General features: G+C 41.7%; 1 protein-coding gene across 1 annotated transcript in view; it reads left to right on the forward strand.

Moving 5' to 3' along the window:
* The first annotated feature begins 9,580 nt into the window (after positions 1 to 9,580).
* The window catches only part of LOC124799152 (NFX1-type zinc finger-containing protein 1-like), a 146,515-nt gene continuing 132,890 nt past the window's right edge, over positions 9,581 to 23,205 (forward strand). The window contains exon 1 of the mRNA XM_047262689.1: positions 9,581 to 9,834. The gene's annotated coding sequence lies outside the window, so the exon portion shown is untranslated. The remainder of the gene's footprint in view (positions 9,835 to 23,205) is intronic.

The raw sequence follows: 23,205 nt of genomic DNA on the forward strand, positions 1-23,205 counted from the left end.
GTCATTTCGCGTTGTTCACCGAAGGTTAACAACAAATATGATCAAGTTCCGAGCCCCATTCAGTTCGTTACCTAAAGTTAACAAACCACAATGAAAAGAACTGCATAGCGAGCTTATTCTATTCATATATATGTACCAACGTCTGGACACAATTTAAAAATGTCATACTCACGTTTTCTGCCAGAATTATTCGATAGGGCGACACAGTGAGTTCGAAATGGTCGTAACTGTAGAGGGCCCGCACTTTGGTGGGGTTGATATTAGTGTTCCTTCTTTCCGATCAAGGTACGGAACCCGAAAAGAAGATGACAGTTGAGGCATCATGGTCAGAGATGCAATCATTACTGGTTACTCAATTATATCCTTGATGTTCACCTAAAATGTTGTTTATTAGTGTACTACTCTGCCGTGAAATAGTAGTGGGAAAATTAACAACGAAACACATGTTCCAAGCGCTAAGTAACATTTCCAAATCATTTCTTGTGCGATTTTAATAATCACGCTACTACTCATTCTGTGTCTAGGACCTCTAATTCATTGGTAAGAGCTGCGTACACTTTTCTCCGGGCGCTCATTGTGCTAGTGCGATTTTTTGTATATCTGTGGTGATAGAGTCCAGTGAAAGTTGTATAGAAGTTCTTTTGACAAGCTTTCTGTTTGTTTTCGAGAATACTGAATCCGAATTTGCGAAGTCCCACCAAATCTCTACCCGAGAATAGGTCAAAAATGGGAGAAGAACACGAGAAATGGGACGTTTCCGGGGGTTTTCACTTATAAAGTGGAAACAACGCTGTTTTAGACAAAAATGACTATTTATGAAAATAAAAATGATACCATTTCTGCCGGCCGTTGTGGCCGAGAGGTTCTAGGCGCTTCAGTCCGGAACCGCGCTGCTGCTACGGTCGCAGGTTCGAATCCTGCCTCGGGCATGGACGTGTGTGATGTCCTTAGGTTAGTTAGGTTTAAATAGTTCTAAGTGTAGGGGACTGATGACCTCAGATGTTAAGTCCCATAGTGCTCAGAGCCATTTGAACCATTCTGATACATTCCCACAAAGAAGGTCTGAGTGACTTTTTTTCGTCAGACCACGTGTAAGACGTAACCGTGTGTTGAAGTAAGCTCGATTTCAAATCTGAAGAGATGCGCCGTCTGAGCACGTGTCCCCCCCCCCCCATCCCCTCCCCCCCACGCCTTTACCATAAATTTTGTTAAGTCCCATAGTGCTCAGAGCCATTTTACCATAAATTTGTTGCACATCCACTGTCGAGTCCCATCCTCCGGTACTGTTACAATGTTATTGGAGTGGTTGGTAGTTTATACTTGCCGGAGGTGTAAGAAGTTTTTGAGAGGGCACTGACATCCCATTCCTGACGAAGAGAAAGCCAGTGCTGTGTGTTGACCTGCGTCAGCAGGTGCGTACGATTTCCCCTCGGTTGTTTGTTTGGAACGTATTTACGAACCGTAAGTGCTGTTTAAATGTATGAAATAATCGTACATAAAAAAGTCGTACGGGGAAAAATGCATCATCACTTAGGCTGGAAGAGCATGTTTTTGAAGCAAGTAAGAAGAGGAAGGATGGGACAGCTGCCTTTCTGAACGGCAAAATTGTGGGTAAGGCACACAAAAGAAGACTTAATAGCTGCTCAGGCTAAGAGGGTTGCGGCTGGTTGCAGCCGAAAAGAAACTCGGTCTAAAAAATGGTTCAAATGGCTCTGAGCACTATGGGACTTAACTTCTAGGGTCATCAGTCCCCTAGAACTTAGAACTACTTAAACCTAACTAACCTAAGGACAGCACACACATCCATGCCCGAGGCAGGATTCGAACCTGCGACCGTAGCGGTTGCGCGGTCCCAGACTGTAGCGCCTAGAACCGCTCGGCCACCAGGACCGTCAAACTCGGTCTGCTCAATCGGATTTTTGATTTCAAAACAAACTATTTTTGTGTGTATCCGCTGTTACGCCAAAATTTCTGACGCAACAAAACCGGCTCCCAGGCAGTCGACGGAACCTAGTGTAGTGAGTGTACAAGCTGGTGCTGCGAGAGACTTCAGAAACTTACTGAGAACGCTCAGTAATACGTCGCACCGAAAAAAAAGCGAGGTACACGTGCCGCTGAACTGACGTCAAGAATGTGAAACCTCAACTGTTGAAAAAGTATGGAAGTGATATAGTGACTGCCCCATCTGCGAAGTAATCAACTGTTGTTTGTTTTAGAAACAATGTGTACAAAATTTACAGATTGTTGGTATCGCTCAAAAATCTCCAAAGGAAGAGCGTCGACGGGTGGCCAACTTGTTGAAGATATTCAGTCGCGGACTTACATACCACAAAATCTCTCTCCAGACCAGTCTCTTACAGAGAACGAGGTCCTCGTCCCGATGTCGAAGTAAGCTTGTTGTTAAAAATATTGTTCCAATAATTACACGAAGTCGAACGCGGTCCTCGTCCCTGATACTGTCCAAATCGACTAGGGATGAAGAAGATGCGGGGAAACGCGAATAAATGAAAACCAAAAGTATGGTCATAGTGCACAGCATGGCGGCAACTGTCAGACCCAACCCATCCTTGTCACCATTGCAATTTGGCGTAGCCACATTAATCTAAAAGAAGTACGGCTCTCGGAAACTAGTTGATGTACTTTCTGCTTTAGGATGCAGTGCTTCCTACGCAGATGCAGTACGTTTAGAGCTGTCAGCAATGATGGCAAAGGGATTGGAATTGGGCCCATTTCAGTTTGTCTTTGACAATGCTGCCTACACCTCGCAAATTCTTGATGGAAACAACGTTTGCATGAAATAGGGAGAATTCAGTGCACCACACCAAAGAGTGATGCATTTCCACAGGACCCTATAACACGACTAGTAAAAATAACTTCAGCAGAGGTGACTGGACAGTTCGGCTCTGCTGAAAAAAATGCTAATCTCCCAAGCTTTGAAATCGGGCTGACTTCAACAAGCGCTACGTGTCGTACGGTTGGTCTGACGAAAAACGCCACTCGGACCTATTCTGTGGCAAATTTTATTCTCTTCATTTACATACCGAGTCAGCTTTGCCGAAAATTGCGTTATTCTAGATTTATAGGTGGAAAACCTAAAAAAAGTCCCATTTTTCGCGGTTTCTTTCATTTTTGATCCATTTCCGGGTCGAAATTTTGGTGGGACTTTGAAAATTCAGATTCAGCACCCTCGAAAACATATAGAAAGCTTGTCAGAAAAGTTTCTACGGAACTTACCACTAAGAATCATCATTTCACGGACTCTTCTGTCCACGAATCAGTACGGGTTTTGAAAGCATCGCCAGTGCGAAACTCAACTCGCCCGTTTCTCACATGTTATACTGCACACTATGGATGAAGGGCAACAGGCAGGTTCCATATTCCTAGATTTCCGAAAAGCATTTGACACTGTGCTCCATGGCAGACTGGAATATGTTCCCAGATATGCGAGCGGGTCGAAGACTTCTTAAGTAACAGAACCCAGTACGTTGTCCTCCAGGGCGAGTGTTCATCAGAGACAGGAGTGTCGTCAGGAGTCCCCCAGCGATGTGTGATAGAATCGCTATTGGGATATAAGATGATTTGACACAGTTCCTTGTTAGTATGATGGCAGGAAAAGCGAACCGGTAGTGTTCGAATACAGCATTAGTAGTGTGCCGCGTGACAGAATCACGTTATTTAAATATCTGTGCGTAACGTTGCAAAGCGCTAAGAAATGGGACGAGCATGTAAGGGTTATAGTAGGGAAGGGAATGGTCGATTTCGGTTTATTTGGAGAATTTTGGAAAGTGTGATTCATCGGTGAAGGAGACCACATTTCGAACACTAGTGCAACTTGTTGTTGAATACTGTTGTACTGTTTGGAATCCGCACCAGGTCGGATTAAAGGAAGACACCGATGCAATTCAGAGACGGCTGCTAGATGTACACTATTGGCCATTAAAATGGCTACACCAAGAAGAAATGCAGATGATAAACGGGTATTCATTATACAAACATATTATACTAGAACTGACATGTGATTACATTTTCACGCAATTTGCGTGCATAGATCCTGAGAAATCAGTACCCAGAGCAACCACCTCTGGCCGTAATAACGGCCTTGATACGCCTGGGCATTGAGCGTATAGGTACAGGTGCCCATGCAGCTTCAACACGATACCACAGTTCATCAAGAGTAGCGACTGGCGTATTGTGACGAGCCAGTTGCTCGGGCACCATTGACCAGACGTCTTCAGTTGGTGAGAGATCTGGAGAATGTGCTGTCCAGGGCAGCGGTCGAACATTTTCTGTATCCAGAAACGCCCGTACAGGACCTGCAACATGCGGTCGTGCATTATCCTGCTGAAATGTAGGGTTTCGCAGGGATCGAATGAAGGGTAGAGCCACGGGTCGTAACACATCTGAAATGTAAAGTCCACCGTTCAAAGTACCGTCCGTGCGAACAAGAGGTGACCGAGACGTGTAACCAGTGGCACCCTATACCATCACGCCGCGTGATACGCCAGTATGGCGATGACGAGTACACGCTTCCAATGCGCGTTCACCGCGATGTCGCCAAGCACAGTTGCGACCATCATGATGCTGTAAACAGAACCTGGATTCATCTGAAAAAATGACGTTTTGCCATTCGTGCACCCAGGTTCGTCGTCGAGTGCACCATCGCAGGCGCTCCTGTCTGTGAAGCAGCGTCAAGGGTAACCGCAGCCATGGTCTCTGAGCTGATGGTCCATGCTGCTGCAAACGTCGTGAAACTGTTCGTGCAGACGGTTGTCGTCTTGCAAACGTGCCCATCTGTTGACACAGGGATCGAGAAGTGGCTGCACGGTCCGTTACAGCCATGCGGATAAGATGCCTGTCATCTCGACTGCTAGTGATACGAGGCCGTTGGGATCCAGCACGGCGTTCCGTATTAAGCTCCTGAACCCACCGATTCCATATTCTGCTAACAGTCATTGGATCTCGACCAACGCGAGCAGCAATGTCGCGATACGATAAACCGCAATCGCGATAGGCTACAATCCGACCTTTATTAAAGTCGGAAAGGTGATGTTACGCATTTCTCCTCCTTACAGGAGGCATCACAACAACGTTTCACCAGGCAACGCCTGTCAACTGCTGTTTGTGTATGAGAAATCGGTTCGAAACTTTCCTCATGTCACCACGTTATAGGTGTCGCCACCGGCGCTAACCTTGTGTGAATGCTCTGAAAAGCTAATCATTTGCATATCACAGCATCTTCTGCATGTCGGTTAAATTTCGCGTCTTTAGCACGTCATCTTCGTGTCGTAGCAATTTTAATGGCCAGTAGTGTATTACCGGTAGGTTCGAACAACACGCAGGTATTACGGAGATGCTTCGGGAACCCAAATGGGAATGCCGGAGCGAAGGTGACGTTCTTTTCGAGAAACACAACTGAGAAAATTTAGAGAACTGGCATTTGAAACTGACTGCAGAACGGGTCTACTGCAGTCAACATACATTCCGAGTGAGGACTCCGAAGATAAGAGAAATTATGGCTCGTACGGAGCAATATAGATAGTCGTCCCTCTATTTGTGAGTGGAACAGGAAAGGAAATGGCTAATACAGGGTACCATCCGCGGAGTATGTGTGTAGATGTAGATATCCCATAAAACAGGATTTTTCTGTAACAGAGGAATTAGTGAGCTGTTCCGATTTCATCATAAATTTTTCCACAGAAGTACACACAGTAAACACACAATGTAGCAACTGTTTGCCGTCTGGTTGTCGCCGCGTTCTCCGAAGACGAGGCGGGATCCGTGGGATAAGAGGGGCGGGATCCTGCCCTCCCACTCCCTAAGAAATTTTTTCAAAGTAAAGGCGTTTACAGTTCCACGTACCGGTGTATTAGTTTCCATTTCTCAGCTAATTTCCGGAAAATAAAGTATCACAGGGCCAAAGAGTCTCTAAAATGGCACGGAATTAAAAAAAAATTACGACCTACCCTAAAGCAAGACACTTCTCTTTCAAAGACGTTGCTAGGTGTTCTGCTGCCCTAGGCGAGAAACGAAAAATTAACGCCTCCTCCTCTTTACTGCCACCGGTCTCCCCGATATCCCCTCCCCCGCCCCCCTCCCAGTGACTACCAACATCAAAAAGGCACAACAATGCAAACCTCCTATTATTCTTTTAATCATTAAACTAAGGTGACCAGACGTCCTGATTTTCTGGGGATAGACCTCAATTTTCATGTTTTGCCCTCAATTTCTTTAAAACAGATGGAGGGAAACAAATGTCCTCAGTTTCTTATTTTTGGTCCTCAATTTTTGGAACTTCCAAAAATACAGTAGAGCGTCGATTATCCGAACGTCGGTCAACCGAACGACCACTTAACCGAACTGAGTACTCGCTCGCACCTCTTACTCTCCCACCCTACCATCCACCATCCCCCTCACTCCCAAATCAAGCAATAGATTGCCACGAATGTGATGAAGAAGACGTTCATGACTGGATGAATATCGATGATGCAGATCCAGGACACCAAATCATGCAGGACAGCGAGATTGTAAACATCGTCACTGATAAAGATGATGCCGCCAGCATCTCATCAATCAGTGCTCCAGAAAGTGAAGATGAAAGTATACCAATAGCTTCTGAGGCGTTCACTTGTTTAGATACTGCCTTGCGATGGTCTGAATCCGAAGATGAAAGTGACCAGTTTCAGATATCTGCAATGAAAAAAGTACGCGACTTAGCTGCTCGTAAGCGTGTAGGCTTGCTTAGACAGACCAAAATAAAGGATTTTTTTAAACGTTAATTTTGTATACTGTGTGTATTGTTCATGCAAAATGCGTATGTAATATGTATATATTTTTGTTTAATAAACTGTGCCACATACTATATATTCCTACTGAAGTTGCCTTTGTATGTTACTTTGTAATACTAAAAGAAATGCCTGTTTTTATGAATAAATTTACTGTACAGTACTTCTTTTTGGCAAATAAACATGTGCAGTTCGATTATCCGAACAAACCAGTTTTCCGAACACCCATGTCCCCCAATTACTTCGGATAATCGACGCTCTACTGTAATTGAAATAGGAAGAATGTGTTGAACGTTTTAAAACAGAACTAAGCCGAGTATACCAGTGCAACAAAACTTGGCATCAGTTACTTATTTAATTGGAAGAAATGGACTATATATGCATAAAACTATTTTCTGGTGCGAATAAATTTTTCCCTGAATTTAGCGCTATACTGATGGAAGACATGCCGAAGCATCAGACTAGGTTCTCTGGATAGTCGTAGTATTATATCGTTTCTGTTTTAATTGAAATAATTTTAGAATGAGGAATAAATCTCATCTTTTTCAGCATCCACTTTCTAGCGATTAAACAAATAAATGACGCTTTGTTTGCATTTTCTGTTGAGACTTATACAAATTTTATTGGTCGACTCGATGGCACAGTGGTCTAAGCGATTGGCTTCGGATCATTCTTCCGAGATGGGTCCGTGTTTGAATCTAGGTGAGGCATGGATGTTGTGTTTGTCTAAATGTACTGGTTCTTTCCCTTCCCTGGTTCCCTGGAGTCAGTGGCCCGAAATTAGTAACAGGTGATTGCTTATAGCCCATTGAGTTGCTCACGGTGCTAGTCAAACTGTAAAAAAAAAAAAAAAAAAAAAAAAAAAAAAAAAAAAAAAAAAAACCTTTGTTAAGTACAAAGTTGTTTCTTCAAGCGAAGTTACTGGACTTTGAGTATGCCTTCTTCTGTGCAGTAAGTGTTTGAGTAAGCCGGCACGGTAGCTCAGCGTGTTCGGTCAGAAGGTTAGCTCCCTCTGTAATAAAAAAAAAAACTGAGTTAATCGATCAACGATCAACAACGAACTTAAACGGATGTCTTAAAAAAATGTTGTGAATTGGATTCGCGGACATGCCATTAACTATCTATTTGGACAAACTGTAGACTCTGTACTCGATTTTTGGACATACCTCAATGGCCGTCATTATGTCGTTGTTCGTCACCCAAAATATAGACAATATTTCTCGAACTTCCTTGGGAGTGCTTTCCACGACCCCTCTCGCAGCTGGAATGTGTTAAGCCAAGAGAGAAGAAGGTTTCCTGTTTGAACCAATGAACAATTCTGAACAATTGAACGGAACACATCAATTTCGAGAAGACGTCACTCAACATATTACCAGGGCGCAGAAGGCCTCTGATCAATTACACAACAAAAATAAACAAAAAAAAATTGAGAAAAAGGAAGATTTTGTTTTGTTTGTAAGGATAGCCCTAGCCTTGATTTCCCATATTTCCCCTGGTATATAGGCAGCTCTCTGGGGTAGGTTTAGTCAGGAGCCAACGCCTGAAGTGGACCAGATTTTTTTGTTATAGGATGAAAAGTTGCGGTGGCACTTAGGTTTTTTTTTAGTTCCATTTTCCTAAGGGGCTTTAAAATAAGAGAGGAAAATATACACTAAGGGGAAAAAAACAAAAAAAAAATTGAGTGGTAGTCAAACTGTAAAAAACCCTTTGTTAAGTACGAAGTTGTTTCTTCAAGCGAAGTTACTGGACTTTGAGTATGCCTTCTTCTGTGCAGTAAGTTTTTGGGTTGAGATTTTTTTCTTGTGCGGAATCACAACGAAATTTCAGTACGAAATGAAAACGTAACTTGGTTTTTATGTGCTGCCCCCTATGAACATCATTTAAAAATTTTCAGAAGGATGATAGTATTTTTTTCTTATTTTACACTTATTTCACATTAAAAGTATCACTCAGAATTATTGTACGTTTACTGGACAATCGGTTCCTTGCTCTAATTTTTGGCAACACAGAGCACTTGCCCCGCTCCAGCGCTCGACAGAAATGAATCGAGGTTCCGTTTCGGACTCTATAGCGGCCGGCTTAAGTTTTGAGATAGGTAGAGACAATGTGTTTACTTGCGTCAACGTGAGCAAAGACTTAAGCAACTGTTCCCTATACTTTTGAAAACAAATCCGTGTTCTAATTTTTTCTCCTCATTTGCTCAGTTTTTTGCTGTTTAATTTGAGATTAATTTTTTACGCCCCTAAAATTTTGCCAACTTAAGGCGGCCGCCGTGTCTTGCTTTGGTAGAAACGGCCCTGTTCTCAGTTGCTTGCGTTTCAGCCTCTACATGTGAATGGATTTCCGGCCTCATTGTCAGAAGAGAACATTCCTGCCAAGTAAAGTCGCCGATTATTTGTGCCCGCTCCCAGAACTGAACTCTGAACACTATCTGTTAGCGGACTGTGCCGCTGCGTCACACAAACAACAGACCACTGCTGGCGTCCGTAGTCGCAAGGAAAGCTAGCTGTTGTGCTCCGGCCACTCCATGTAGCGTGTGGAAACTCCCATATAACGCTGCAAAGTAACGAAAAGCCAGCGATTTGTCTTACGGGGAGAACATTGTGTATTAAATAACTATTCAGCATCGCGTGGTACTGTCTTAAGATCGATTGCGTTGCTTGTGAGCCAATAATACCGACCTTATTACCGTGTTCACCTTTTTATGTTGAACAAAATCAATAAAGTTGAAATAAGTAAGCCGGTGTATAGAGTTATGAAAAGTGGATAAAAAATTGTGGAACGCTTTTTTTGTGCGTTGCGTAATAACTGCGTTTCAGCGTAGCGGTACGTCATTGCTGTACTTCCCCTACTTCGTTAAGTTCGTCTCCATCTTGAGGCGATGTGTGTTGCAGCCGCAGTGTTGTGTTTGTGGTCGAACAGAGCGGTTACAGTGCAGTGTGCTCAGAGTGAAACAAATGGGCAGTTCTGATTATTCCAGTACAACAAAAGAAATACGATATCAGTACACAAGAGTTTGATGTTATCGTAGTTAAATCCTAGCCTACTGCAGGTAAGAAAATTTGCATTTGTTGATTGATTACCTCCACTGCGAACATTCTCAGTGTACTGTACTTTATTAGCATAATTTAACATTCATACTTCGAGAGTCGATTTTATAGATACTGCCTTTGTTTCTGTATAAACCTTATTTGTTAGAGAACAAAGTATCCTGACTTCTCTTTCGGAAATACGTTTCATATTGTAGGCAACATGACCTTGGTTTGCACGTGTATCTGAGTGTTGTAACATGTAATGAAGGACATTGCCTATAGTAGGTAAACAAGAACCAGTGCTGTACGTTTGTTCTATCGTACCGGTATTCGTTTGTGTTTCTTTACAAATGACACTTTTGTTTCTAATCTGAACATTGCTGTGATCACTGACAGTCCCCTCTCAGGCTTTCGGGAACGAACAGTATACTTAATCAAATCTTATGTTTTTATACAAACGCTGTAGTTTACCAAATGATTACGTAACATTATCATGCTTAACGTAAAGTGTAGTCTCTACGAAAGAAACTTGTCTTTGTGTTATTTTTGTGTATACCAGTATTAGCAGACATTATTTCAATACATTATTACATGTTTGCAAGTTACCAATTATTTCAGTAGATTATTATATGTTTGCAAATTACTTGTACTTAGCGTCACGTATGTGTAACAGGTTGTTTTACATTGTGCATCGTGATATCGTACTTGAATATTGCAGTAATGATTACTACTTTATTTGAAAAATGAATTACGGTACGAATCAGATTTTTCTTTGCTGATTTAGAAATTGTGGTTATGCTTCGGGAATGAAATTGACATCTACGCATCAAGAATATAGTACCTAGTACCAGTAAATTCATAGGGAAGTGGCAATGTCATTTTTTATAAAAAACATAGCTTAATGTGTCATCAATTGTCATTAAGTTAGTAATTTTGTAGTCTCGTTTATCATTTTTTTCTATGCAATGTTCCCATATTCATTCACTTCATGTAGTAGCTCATGTTCTGTTTATGGCTTGTTTTTCAGTAGTGTCTACTGGCAGTTTAGTATCAATGTCAGCTACACATGATGATGTAGTAATATGTTAATTCATTCATACATTATACTGCACATATCCCACCATGGAGTACAACCTTAGGGATAGTTACTTGCATGTTAAAGTGGGTCATGATTGGGATCTGAATATTATGTGAAACATGTTTGTTTACAGATGATGTACATTTTCTCAGTGAAACTGGCAGACCATTTGCTTGATTGTATATTACATTAATCGTGAGGTGCTCATAATTTTTGATACTGTGATTTGTTTTTCACTAGCTTAAATATTTAGAAATCATTGTGTGGGGCTGGAGTAGTTGTCAAACATGCATCAAACAAGTTAAGGTATAAATTTAAGAGGGAGTTGCAGCTATTAAATGGTTCAAGTGTGGTATTGGAATGCCCTGGAAGTCTTGGTTTTGGTGACAGTTTGATATGTACCACAGCCTGAGGTCAATGTTAGGTTGAAAGGTGACAGTTTGGTTCCAGGTTGGTGAAGCTAGTGTATGTGAAAGGTTAACAAAGGTTGTGGTAACAAATTGACAGGTAGAACATGGTGAAGCTAGTGTATGTGAAAGGTTAACAAAGGTTGTGGTAACAAATTGACAGGTAGAACAGCCTGATGTTTATTTCTGTATACTTTATATTCTGAATCATTACTAAATGGGTAGGTAGGCACACTACATAAATTCAGACATGCTGAAATTGACAGGAAAACTTTGAAATAGGTACTGCTTCCTTAGTTATATGAGAGGCTGTCCATCCTTTATTACTAACTTGATATTTTATTTCAGTACAGTACATTGTTATTCATCACAGAACATCTTCAAAGCCATAAACATAAAGACCTGTTTAGTATGGGCATTATTACCTGAATTATCATGAAAGTGATTATTGTATTCCTAAAAAACAGGTGATTTGTTTCAAGAGTGGCTAATAAAGCAAAACTTCAGTTTTATTTTGACTTTTCCAATTTTCCAATTTTTTGTTTGTTGGTAGCCGGTTAGAGACCATCTCACCAGTTTGCAGAATCTCACTTTGTACCCTAGACAACGAGGTGAAGGCTAAATGAAATGAATTTTTTGTCATTTATTAAAAGATTTTTAATTTTAGCTACATATGCCATGGAGAGTAAAGGTACAAGAAAGTGCTTGTAATAATTCCTAGGTCTAGCCTGTACAAGGTGTAAAGTTATTTACTTTACACCATGTAAAGTTATGTACTTTAAACTATATTCTGTAAACTCTTTGACGGAGTGAGCATTGAGCCATTGGGGGACATAAAAAAAAGTGAAAATTTGCTAGCTTTTCAAACAACTCTCTTAAACTAGCAAGTTTTTATTCTCCTTTTGTGGTCTGCCTGAATAAGTACTTCATTTACTTGTTCTGCATTGTGTACCAAATTTTATGAAATATTCAAATTCTTGTGTGGTAGCTAGCTAATATAATAAGAGGTGACCGAATTTGACATTCACATTGGTGAATTGCATGGAGGGCAGAAAACAATCAAATATATGCATACTCATAATTCTTCATGGTTGTCCAGCATGAATGAGAGTAAAAATATTCTACACCCACAATAACAGTGGCAGTTATCTGTTCGTGATCCTGGCTGTGGTGCCAATTTTATTGGATTCTGTTAGAGGACTTTGAATTGAATTGAATTTATTTGATCCTGTAAGATTACATTGTGTACAGTAAATGTACGTGTAATATAGGATATGTCAAAGTATTAACATTCTTTATCACTTATTTTTCTACACCTTTAGCTTACATTTTTACATCACTGATAATGAGTAACAATATACACAAATTTAATGGCATAAGTATTCTGCAACACGGTAAAACTCTTTTTCAATGAGATAGTCTTTAAGTTTCTTTGGAAAGTCATTGTGAAGTACACTATCTTGCAGGTTTTTGGGCAGACTTCTTAGTAGTCTGATACCAGAGTACTGGGGTCCTTTCTCTAGCATTGCCAGTCAGTGGGGTATGCTCCGTACTTCATTGTTCCTTCTTGTATTGTGGGTGTGTACACTAGCATTTGTAATCCAGTCCTCACTACCTTTTGTGATGTACATTATTGTTTTGTACATATACAACGATGAAAAAGTTAAGATACCTAAATTCTTGAAATAGTTTCTGCACGTTTCAGAGGTCTTTCTTCTTAAAATGGTCCTAATTGCTTGTTTTTGTAATGTGAACACTTGGTTTGTCTCTTGTTTGTTTGAGTTTTCCCACACAGTCACTCCATACTGTAAGTATGGTTCGAAAAGTCCACTGTACTAATGTGGATCAGTGAAGTTATTCTCTCATGCATTTGCAGCAAATATAAGAAAAGTCTAGGATGTATTTAACCAATCAGTAGATATTAAATCTTAGCACACCACATTATTTGAAAATTTGTTTAAACTATAAAAACTGTATTTGTCTTCCGGACCACACATTCAAACAATGGAAACTCTTGGATGGAATGTAACAGTTGTTAGATCATACATTCAAGTGGAAATGGATACATGAAGTGTAACTAGTTATGTACTAGCCACAGTTTCTGTGCTCATAGTGACAAACTATATTTTATTACAAAGTGGTTTTAATTAAACTTTTGCTATGTATTGTATGGGTACCCAACTTTATATATATGATGTTCACGCTGTGTGCTGCAGGACTTGAGTTGTTGGTGTGTTAGTGCCAGGACTGGTCGTAAGGTACTTTTATGGTGACATAGGGTTGAAACACAAATCTCAGGTTGCAGACAGTCTACATGGGTGTGGACAAGATGAGGAGGAATTTACTCATAAAGCTGTTTAATCAAAACAACAGCAGTACTGCTGCTCCACTTAAACAAGTATTGATGCGTAAAGGAATATGATGAGGTCTTCTTTCTGCACTGGGCATGAAGAAAATGATTCAGAAGTTCAAAAACTAACTGACCCAGAGAGAGGCCGACAGCCAATCGTGCCACAAATTGTTGATGGTCTGTTGCCATGACTGAGAATGCTGGATGCAGTGTACGATCTGCAAGCAGCACGCGAGCTGTATTAAGACAGCCAACATCCTACCTGAGATATTTTGAGCTGCAGTAGAGCAATCTATAGTGTGGTTCCAGGCTGTCATGGGTACAGATTGCCATCATATTGACACTGCTTGTAACATGAAGTGTAAACACAATATGCACTTAACAAACATTACACTTCTGTGTGGAAATTAAAAGGCATTTCTTTCAATGGTTTATTCATTATTTCTCTTTCACATTCCTTACAAATGTTTCCACAAAGTTTCATTGTTCTTGTTCTATGACGACGTGTTTTTCATGGGGCCCCTACGATAACTACCTTGTATTTTATCTGGTGCAATGTGTACAACATATGAACACAAGCAGATCAAAGAGGTTGACAGCATGTTAAATTTCTGGGCTTACAACTTGATAGTAAATTCAGTTGGGAAGAGCATACCACAGAATTGCTGAAGCACTTAAACAAGTCTGTATTTGCAATGTAAATTATATTAGGTATGGGAGATATAAAAAAACTTCCATGCTTTGCTTACTTTCAATCTATTGTAACATATGCAATCATATTCTGGGGTAACTCATCAAACCGAGCAAATGTTTTTAGAGTGCAAAAAGCACGTAATAAGTCTCCATTGTGGTGTAAATTCAGGAACATAATGGAGAAACCTGTTCAAGGAACAGGGTATTCTAGCCACTGCTTCTCAGTATATTTATTCCTTAATGAAATTTGTTCAAAGTAATGTCCATTTCCAACCAGTAGCTCAACACATAGTATCAGTACTAGGAATGAGAACGATCTGCATAAAGACCTAAAATCATTTACCTTGGTCCATAAAGGGGTCCACTATGTAGGACACACATTTTCAATAAATTTCCAGCAAACATTAAAAGCTTGGTTTCAGATAAAGCACTGTTTAAACAGAGTTTGAAAGACATCTATCAACTCCTCCTACTCTATGGATGAGTACCGTAACAGGGACTGTAAGACCAGAATACCACATTGAGTAAAGATGACTGTTATATTTCAGTTTTGATGCTCCTTGATCATGACAGTCAAGATTGTATTTTGTGTATGATAAATTTATTAAAAGTGCATAACTGTGTTTCATTATGACAGTGTATTAATTCTGTACATATTAATAGTTCCAGTTTACTATAGCTAATGTATTCACATATTTTGAAGGTCTCCTGACAAATGATCAGGGAAGTGAGTTTATATTAGATGTTATGTATTTTTTATTTTGTAGGCCTTCTTTCTGACAAGTTCCACACTCTCAAGAATCATTACATTGTTGGGTCTTTGGATTGAAAACTGAAGCTAATCTAATCTAAATTGTGTATGATCAAGAGAACATTGTACCATAGACCATCCTAAAGACAGCACAATGTAAGACACTGACCTCACATTGGGGAGGATGGGAGTTAACTCTGTCTACATTCTGGTGCAGGCTATGTGTGGTTTTCCTAAATCCTTTCAGGCAGATGCTGGTGGTATGTTTCCTTCAGCAAGTCCACTGCTGACCACCTGTCCTATTCTTGTAAAAGCATATTTACACATTATATTTGAATGTATATTCTGAGCTATCTTTTTTTCATTTTATTGTGCTGAAAAATCCTTTTATCATTGAGAGACGATTCCTGGATCAGTAAATAAAATAAATCTGAAGACTGCAGGAGTTACAAAATTAGTAATTCTAAGAAAGTGTACAACATTATCCTAGCTTTCAGTAATAGTTTTATTTTTTTTCTCACTGAGGTTTGGGGAATGTTAGAAAGATAGGCAGAACACTCCATCCTCAAGGCGAGAGGGTCCCACATGTGAGCAGTTGACCTTTGTGGAGTTGTGAAGCCTGCTGTGTTTGCGCCACTGCTTATCATCATGGTATGATGTCTGAAGGTGGTCAAAAACTGACTGAAACTGTTAACTACAAAAATAAAGGTTTCTTGCAGTTGAAACTGTTTATGTTCATTTTAATGAATTCAATATATTGTGTTTTATGCAGTGATTTCTTCTACTTCTTGCCATTTTGCCTAGTTGCTCTTGTCCTTCCTTCACTATTTCATTCCTCTCTTAATTCTCCCTTTCAAGACATAGAAATTCCAGATTGGAACATCAACAATATTAGGAAAACTATAAATAGCTATTCACCTTGAAGACGACATGTTGAGTCGGAGACAGGCACAATGAAAAGACTGTTATAGATTATTTCTTTTGGCCAATGCTTTCTGTGGCATAGAAAATACACACACACATTCACACAAGCAAGCAAACTTTGTGCACACATGACCGCTACTACCGGCAGCTCTGACTGGAATGCCCCCTTTCAAAACCCTTCACAACCATTGAGCCTTTCAATTTATCTGTGTCCATGTCCATAATTTTCTACCTTTCTGTAATTTTTCAAGCTCTTAATGTGAAGCTCATAAGCAATAAATTAATTAAAGCTCATAAGCAGCTGAAAAGCTGGTTTTGAAATCTGTCTTACTTTAAAATAATCAGTCTGAAACCTTTCAGTGTCTCTAGGTCTTTTATACATATAAAACTGCCTTCCGCGATTCTTAAACCAAGTGTTGGCAAGTATTAAGTTATGCGCTGTTCAGAATTTTACTGGGTGTCTTCCCCTATCATTCCTTCCTCCAGTCATTGATCTACTACTTTTCCTTCTCTTAATTGTATCAAATGAGAGTACACCATCACAATTGAATTTTCAACTTCTTTAAGTGTCTAAATAATATAATTGCCCCATTCTTTCAATATCTTGATCATCTGTGGATCTAGTAGGCACATAAACTACTATTATTGTTGTTGGTGATGACTTCTTGTCTGCATTGGCTATGATAATGTGTTCAGTATGTTGTTCATAGTAACTCGCCCACATTCCTATTTTCTTATTCATTATTAGATCTACTCCTATTTGATTTTTTATTTACAGCTGCACACAACTGACCACCTTCCACCTCACTTCACTAATTTGCACTACATCAAAATTCAAGCTAACCCTCTCATTTTTAAATTCTCGAGCCTGCCTCTCAGATTAAGGAATTTAATATTTCATCCTCTAACCCGGAGAATGTCACTTTTATTCCTCCTGATGACGACATCATCCTGAGTAATCCCTGCCAGTGATCTGAGTGTGGGTCTATCTTACGTAAGAGTTTTCCGTCATCCAAGATATTAATTATGGTTGTAGTGAGATATGCACCTGCCAAGACGGCTGGTGGAAAGGGGGCACTAACTGTCCAGAAAAAAGACATTTTCAGTGTCATTTCTACAGTATCATTTTGTCCAAGTAGCAACATAAAGAAATGACTGCTAGCGAACAGACACCTATCGTTAATGTGGTTTATGTGGTAAAAAGTACTCGGTTGACACAACTGCCCCGTACACAATTGGCTTATCTTCAACAGTAGAGTTCTTGCAGTTATTTCCCTATGATATGTGGGGTCTCAAAGGTCGATGAGTGGGTGCTGAAGCAAATATGCTGTTTGACTGAAGGGTTCCAGTTTTCATCAATTTATGATGATTGAGAACTGCAGCAAGATGTCATGGTGGCGAAAGCTAGCAAGAAAGGAGGAGAGACTATGTAATTTACTTGCACCACCAGCCATTACTTTTTCTGCTCCCAATTTTAGGTTGGTTCGATTTGCTGTGTGTATAAAAAATAATTAAAGGATCAGCCTTCTGTGGCTGATTAATGATAGTGTGGGAATTGCAGTCAGGCACAATGAAGACACACAGGCCTTCAGTCACAGTCTTCTTCAGAAAAAGAAACACACATCATTTGTTCATAAAAGCAATGACACTTCAGGTGCACGTGATCACCAACTGCAGCAGCTCGGACCAGATAAGTTTGTTTTAATTCCATAGACCCAAAAAATGAGATCTGTGGAACAAAACCTGAATATAATCTCCAAAAATTGTGCCTGTCTGCAACTTAAAATGGGCCATCTTTATGGTAAGTAGCAATCTGCATTTTCCTACAATGTTGATATCCCAACCTAAAGTTTCCATTGTTTGATATTGCTGGAATTGTTAGTTGTCATCCCTATAAAGAGCTAAAGTTCACTCTCCTGCTGATCATTGCCTGCACTGCTGAAGCATCTGCCTATGTGTGTGTGAGTAAAAAATTGCAGAAAGGAAATGGTAATTGTAAGGGGGGGGGGTTGCAGCATCTGCAGTTGTGCCAGGGTCATAGGATCATCTCAGAATGGGCTACCATCATATTACAATAGAGCTGCATGCCATATGGAAAAATAGCAGCTGTAATTTCCCCTTGTTTTCAGCCCTTCACAGTACCAACATAGTAAGATTGTTTTGGATAATGTTGCAAGGCCATTTCAGTCAATCATCCAGGCTGTTGTCGCTGCAGCAATTGAAAAGGTTGTAGCTCCGCTTTAGGAATCGTACATTACTCTGGCTGCCCAAAATACTCCTCCATGTGGTTGTGCCAATGGTAAAGCCATATGTATCAATGAGGCACACAAATTACCATAATGTTGCAATATTCATGGTTTCTACATATTTTAAGCAGTCTGAGAACACTTCCATCTTATATGATTACAATACTCATGTTTCACAGTTCTGCACACTTATGTTCCTTCCTTGTTTACCATTGGGCACAGTTTTATTGATCCTCTAAATCACTCTGTCATAATCCCAAAGAAAATGTCTTGGACTGCCAATTTTGTGCAGTTGTCCTGAAATAGTAATTATTTGCATATCTAGGCCTGTAACAGACTTCATGCAAATTTCAATATTTATTGTATGCTTTCTTCAGGGTGTTGTAATTTTAATGGGTTGCGTTGTATTTACTTTTTGATTTTATGTAAAGATTCATGTACTTGAAGTGGCATATACATGTCCATTGTGTGTACAACACATAAGTCTGAAACAGACTGCCAGTGCTCTGAATTTTATTTGTAATGCAAATATTTAAAACAGTGCCATACATGTGAGCATAGTTTGCATATGGGGTAGTGCAGCACAATATACGTGAAGATTGGGCACTTTTGTAATGCTGTGGATTACCCCTGTCACTACATAATAGTAGTAGTAAAAGAGTAGAATCTCAAAGCTTTGAGTTGATTAGCAGTAGTTGATTGGTGTTATGTTTCAGTCAGATAACATAATACATAGTCCACCAATGAAATAATGCAAAGGTGCAACACAGTTGCAGCCATGGTTTATCACTATAAATTAAAATGTTCCCATGATTCATAAGTTATCAACAGCAGAGACACACAGATATCAGAGGGTGAACAGTACTGACTGCAAAATTTTCCAGTAATGGTTCTTGCATACACGGAAACAATGAGGGCAAAACTGCAAGTTTCCAGGTCTGCACAGCATAGATAAACAGGAAAGTGCAAATCCACAGAACTCCATATGACGACACTGTCGATACGGCAGTGTGATTGCCTCTACCCAAGGAGTGACAAGTCGGATCTTGGTAAAAACATAATTAATGGTTGAAGGAACCACTGCACGTGAAAACCCAAGTGTGATGACATCTTGCTGCACTCCTCCTGTCCGACCTCACATCACAACGTCGTGCTGGCTTGTTTCAAATTCTCTGAGCGAGTGATCATCTACGAAAACTGCAAGTTAAATTTGTATTGCCTGTCAGGGCATCAGTGAAAGAAGGCACTGGGCAGACAGAGATAAAATGAACTGGAGTCTCCAGGGCTCAATAGTGCACTTGCGCGAAATGTGCAGATTCTGATTTTTGATCTCGGTACAGCACACTGTTTTAATCTGCCAGCAAGGCCCCTGCAGGTCCGGGGGTTAGATTAGGTCGGAGGTATTACTGCCTGTCATAAGAGGCGACTAAAAGGAGTCTCAAACGTTTCAGCCTTTACGTGATGGTCCCCTGTAGGGTTTTGACCTCAATTTTTCAAAATTTTCCCGAAGAGCAAGCCAATCGGGGAAGGGTGCCTTACACGGTGCATCGTGTCCATCATGCACTGAGACCTGTCGCACCCTTCGTCAACGAGGATCTGCACTTCGGCTCATTCTCCAACTGTTGGGCGAGGTCACCCTCCTGGGTGCATATTTTTCCATCAACTGTGGAGTATCGTTTTCTACGCTGATGATGATAATGGACTTGTTTGCTTGGTTGCACTTGATATCCAGCACGGTAGCCAGTCTGTTGTGGTGGGGCCACCGTGTACCCTGTTGGTTGTAGTCCACTGAGCACATGGAGATCTCTCTACTGATGCCTGCGCTGTTAACTCCCCACAATGCCGAGGAGTAGATGTCAGCCACCCCGGGGCATCGGGACTCGCAGCAATGGCCATCCTGCCAGGTGGCCTGTGCTACAGCTGGGTGGTGCCTGTGGGGAGGGCCCCTGGTCGGAGTGGGTGGCGTCAGGGCAGATGGCACGCCATGAAGCGTAGTACGTCATCTTGCTGGTGGTCCACTGTCAGCAGTCTCTAAGTGGGCAAAGTCTAACTTTAATGCTACAAAATATGACCCCAAGTCGTTCCCCTCCTGGCCACACCATGGGAGGAACGCCACGCTAAGGATGGCAGCGGACCTTATTCGCCCCGGTACGTTCAAGACCTGATGGAGAATATTTCATGATGAAGAAGCCTCTGTTTTTTGTTGAGCATTTAAAGAACAAGTTTGGGGATGTTGAGGGCTTGTCCAAAATGAAATCTGGGTCAATTTTGATCAAATCGGCGTCCTCTGTCCCAGTCACAGGTGTTACTCCCTTGTGACAAGCTGGGGGACATTTCTGTAACCATCACGCCCCATAAGAGCTTAAGTATGGTCCAGGGTATAATATTTCACAGGGACCTTCTTTTGCAGAGTGACAGAGCTGCGCATCAATTTAGAACAGTGAGGTTTACATTTCACACGTTGTGTCCACCGGTGTCCAAGGGAAAATCAGGTTGCCATCGGTGCCTTCATCTTGGCCTTTGAGGGTGATACATTACCCGAGAAGGTCAAGGTGATGGTCTACCGCTGTGATGTAAAGCCCTATATCCCTCCCCCAATTCGGTGCCTTAAATGCTGGAAGTTCGGCCATATTCTTCCCGCTGTCACATGTCGAGATTGCAGATGCCCATCACATCCCAATACTCCATGTGCCCCGCCTACCATCAGTGTCAACTGCGGAGAGCACCATTCACGTTGCTTATCTGACTGCAGGATTCTCCAGAAAGAAAGGAAAATCGTGGAGTACAAGACCCTGGACGGAGTGACCTTCAGTGAGGGCGCCACTACAACAGTTCTGGCACCATCAGCTCTGCCAACCCCAGTCACCTCTCAGAACTGGAAGACTACACCTGCCCCCTTGATGGTGGGGTGCCCTGTAGCTCCTGCACCACCTACTACAGGAGCAACACCTCCTCCCCTCCCCCTCCAACCATTGGGGTTATCAGTCCCCACTTCTGCACTGGAGAAGCGTAAGTCTTCTTTGATCTTCTCACTAGGAAGGGGTCCCATGGGCCTTGGGTCACTCCCTTCCTAGGTTTATGCTAGTGAGAAATATGATTATAGTTCTTTACGCACATGCTCAGTCCTGGAGACTGAATCAGTGAAGTCCTCTCAGCCAGGGAAACCCAAGGAGCAGCCAGATAAATCCAAAAAGAAGATCGCCAAGACCAAGGGAATTGCAGTGGCACCCACACCACCGCCACCTACAAGCTCTGCATCTGCCGATTAGGTGGAGATTCTGGCGTCTGCAGAGGACCTAGATCTCGCTGGACCCTCAGACACAATGGATATAGACTGCTCAGGCAATAAGATGGTGGCAGCAGGTGACCCTGAAGCGTAAACTGTCTCATTGACTGTTCCATGCCTTCCCAGTCTCAAGATGATGCCATCCTCCAGTGGAATTGTGACATTTTTTTCCGCCATCTGGCTGAGCTACAGCAACTTTTAAGCTTTATACCTGCTTTTTGCATTGCCCTCCAGGAAACCTGGCTCCCAGCAATGCGGACCCCTGCCCTCCGCGGCTATAATGGATATTACAGGAACCATAGTGACTATAATCGAGTGTCAGATGGAGTTTGCGTTTACGTTCTAAACTCAGTCTGTAGTGACACTGCCCCTTCAAACCCCTCTTGAAACTGTGGCTGTCAGAATAAGGATGACGCGGGGAATAACTGTCTGCAATGTATATCTTCCTCCAGATGGTGCAGTACCCCTGAATGTAGTATCTGCACTGATTGATCAATTCCTTAAACCTTTCCTACCTTTGGGAGATTTTAACACTCATAACCCCTTGTGGGGTGGCACTGTGCTTACTGGCCCAGGCAGAGATGTCAAAACTTTACTGCCTCAGTTTGACCTTTGTCTCGTAAATACTGGGGCCACCACACATTTCAGTGTGGCTTATGATAGTTACTCGGCCATTGATTTATCAATTTGCAGCCCAGGACTTGTCGCATCTATCCACTGGAAAGCACATGACGACCTGTGTGGTAGTGACCATTTCCCCATCTTCCTGCCACTGCCCCTCCATCAGGCCCATGGATACCTGCCCAGATAGGCTTTAAACAAGGCGGACTGGGGAACTTTCACCTCTGCTGTCACCGTTGAGTATCCCCCACACGGGAATGTCGATGTGATGGTTGTGCAGGTGTCTACAACAATCCTTCCTGTGGCAGAAAATGCAGTCACTCGCTCTTTCGGGTGCCCCCAGCAAAAGGCAGTCCCTTGTGGTCGCCGGAAGTCACTGAAGCAATTAAGGAGCGTTGGTGAGCTCTACAGCGGCATAAGCGGCACCCTTCCCTGGAGCACCTCATAGCCTTTAAACGGCTCCATGCCCGCTTTCACCAACTTATCAAACGACGGAAACAAGAGTGCTGGGAGAGATACATCTTGACCATTGAGTGCCGTATGTCACCTTCCCAAGTCTGGGCGAGGGTCAGACGTGTTTTCAGGTTCCAGATCTCAACATGTTATCCCAGTGTTAACATAAATGGCATGTTATCTACCGACGCAAACTCAATTGCTGAGCACTTTGCTCGAGCCTCTGCATCTGAGAATTATTCCCAGCCTTTCGCACTCTCAAATGGCGGCTGGAACAGAAAGTCCTCTTGTTCAATACACACCATAGTGAATCCTATAACTACCCATTTACAGAGTGAGAGCTCCTCAGTGTCCTTGCACATTGCCCCAATGCTGCTCCTGAGCCAGATCGGATCCACAGTCAGATGATTAAACATATCTCATCTGACTACAAGCAACATCTCCTCGTCATCTTCAACCGGACCTGGTGTGATGGTGGCCTTCCATTGCAATGGTAGGAGAGCAACATCATTCTGTTGCTCAAACCCCGTAAAAACCTGCTTGATGTGGATAGCTATCACCAATCAGGCTCACCAACGTTCT

The sequence above is a fragment of the Schistocerca piceifrons genome, chromosome 5, assembly GCF_021461385.2.
Source record: "Schistocerca piceifrons isolate TAMUIC-IGC-003096 chromosome 5, iqSchPice1.1, whole genome shotgun sequence".
Classification (NCBI taxonomy): Eukaryota; Metazoa; Arthropoda; class Insecta; order Orthoptera; family Acrididae; genus Schistocerca; species Schistocerca piceifrons.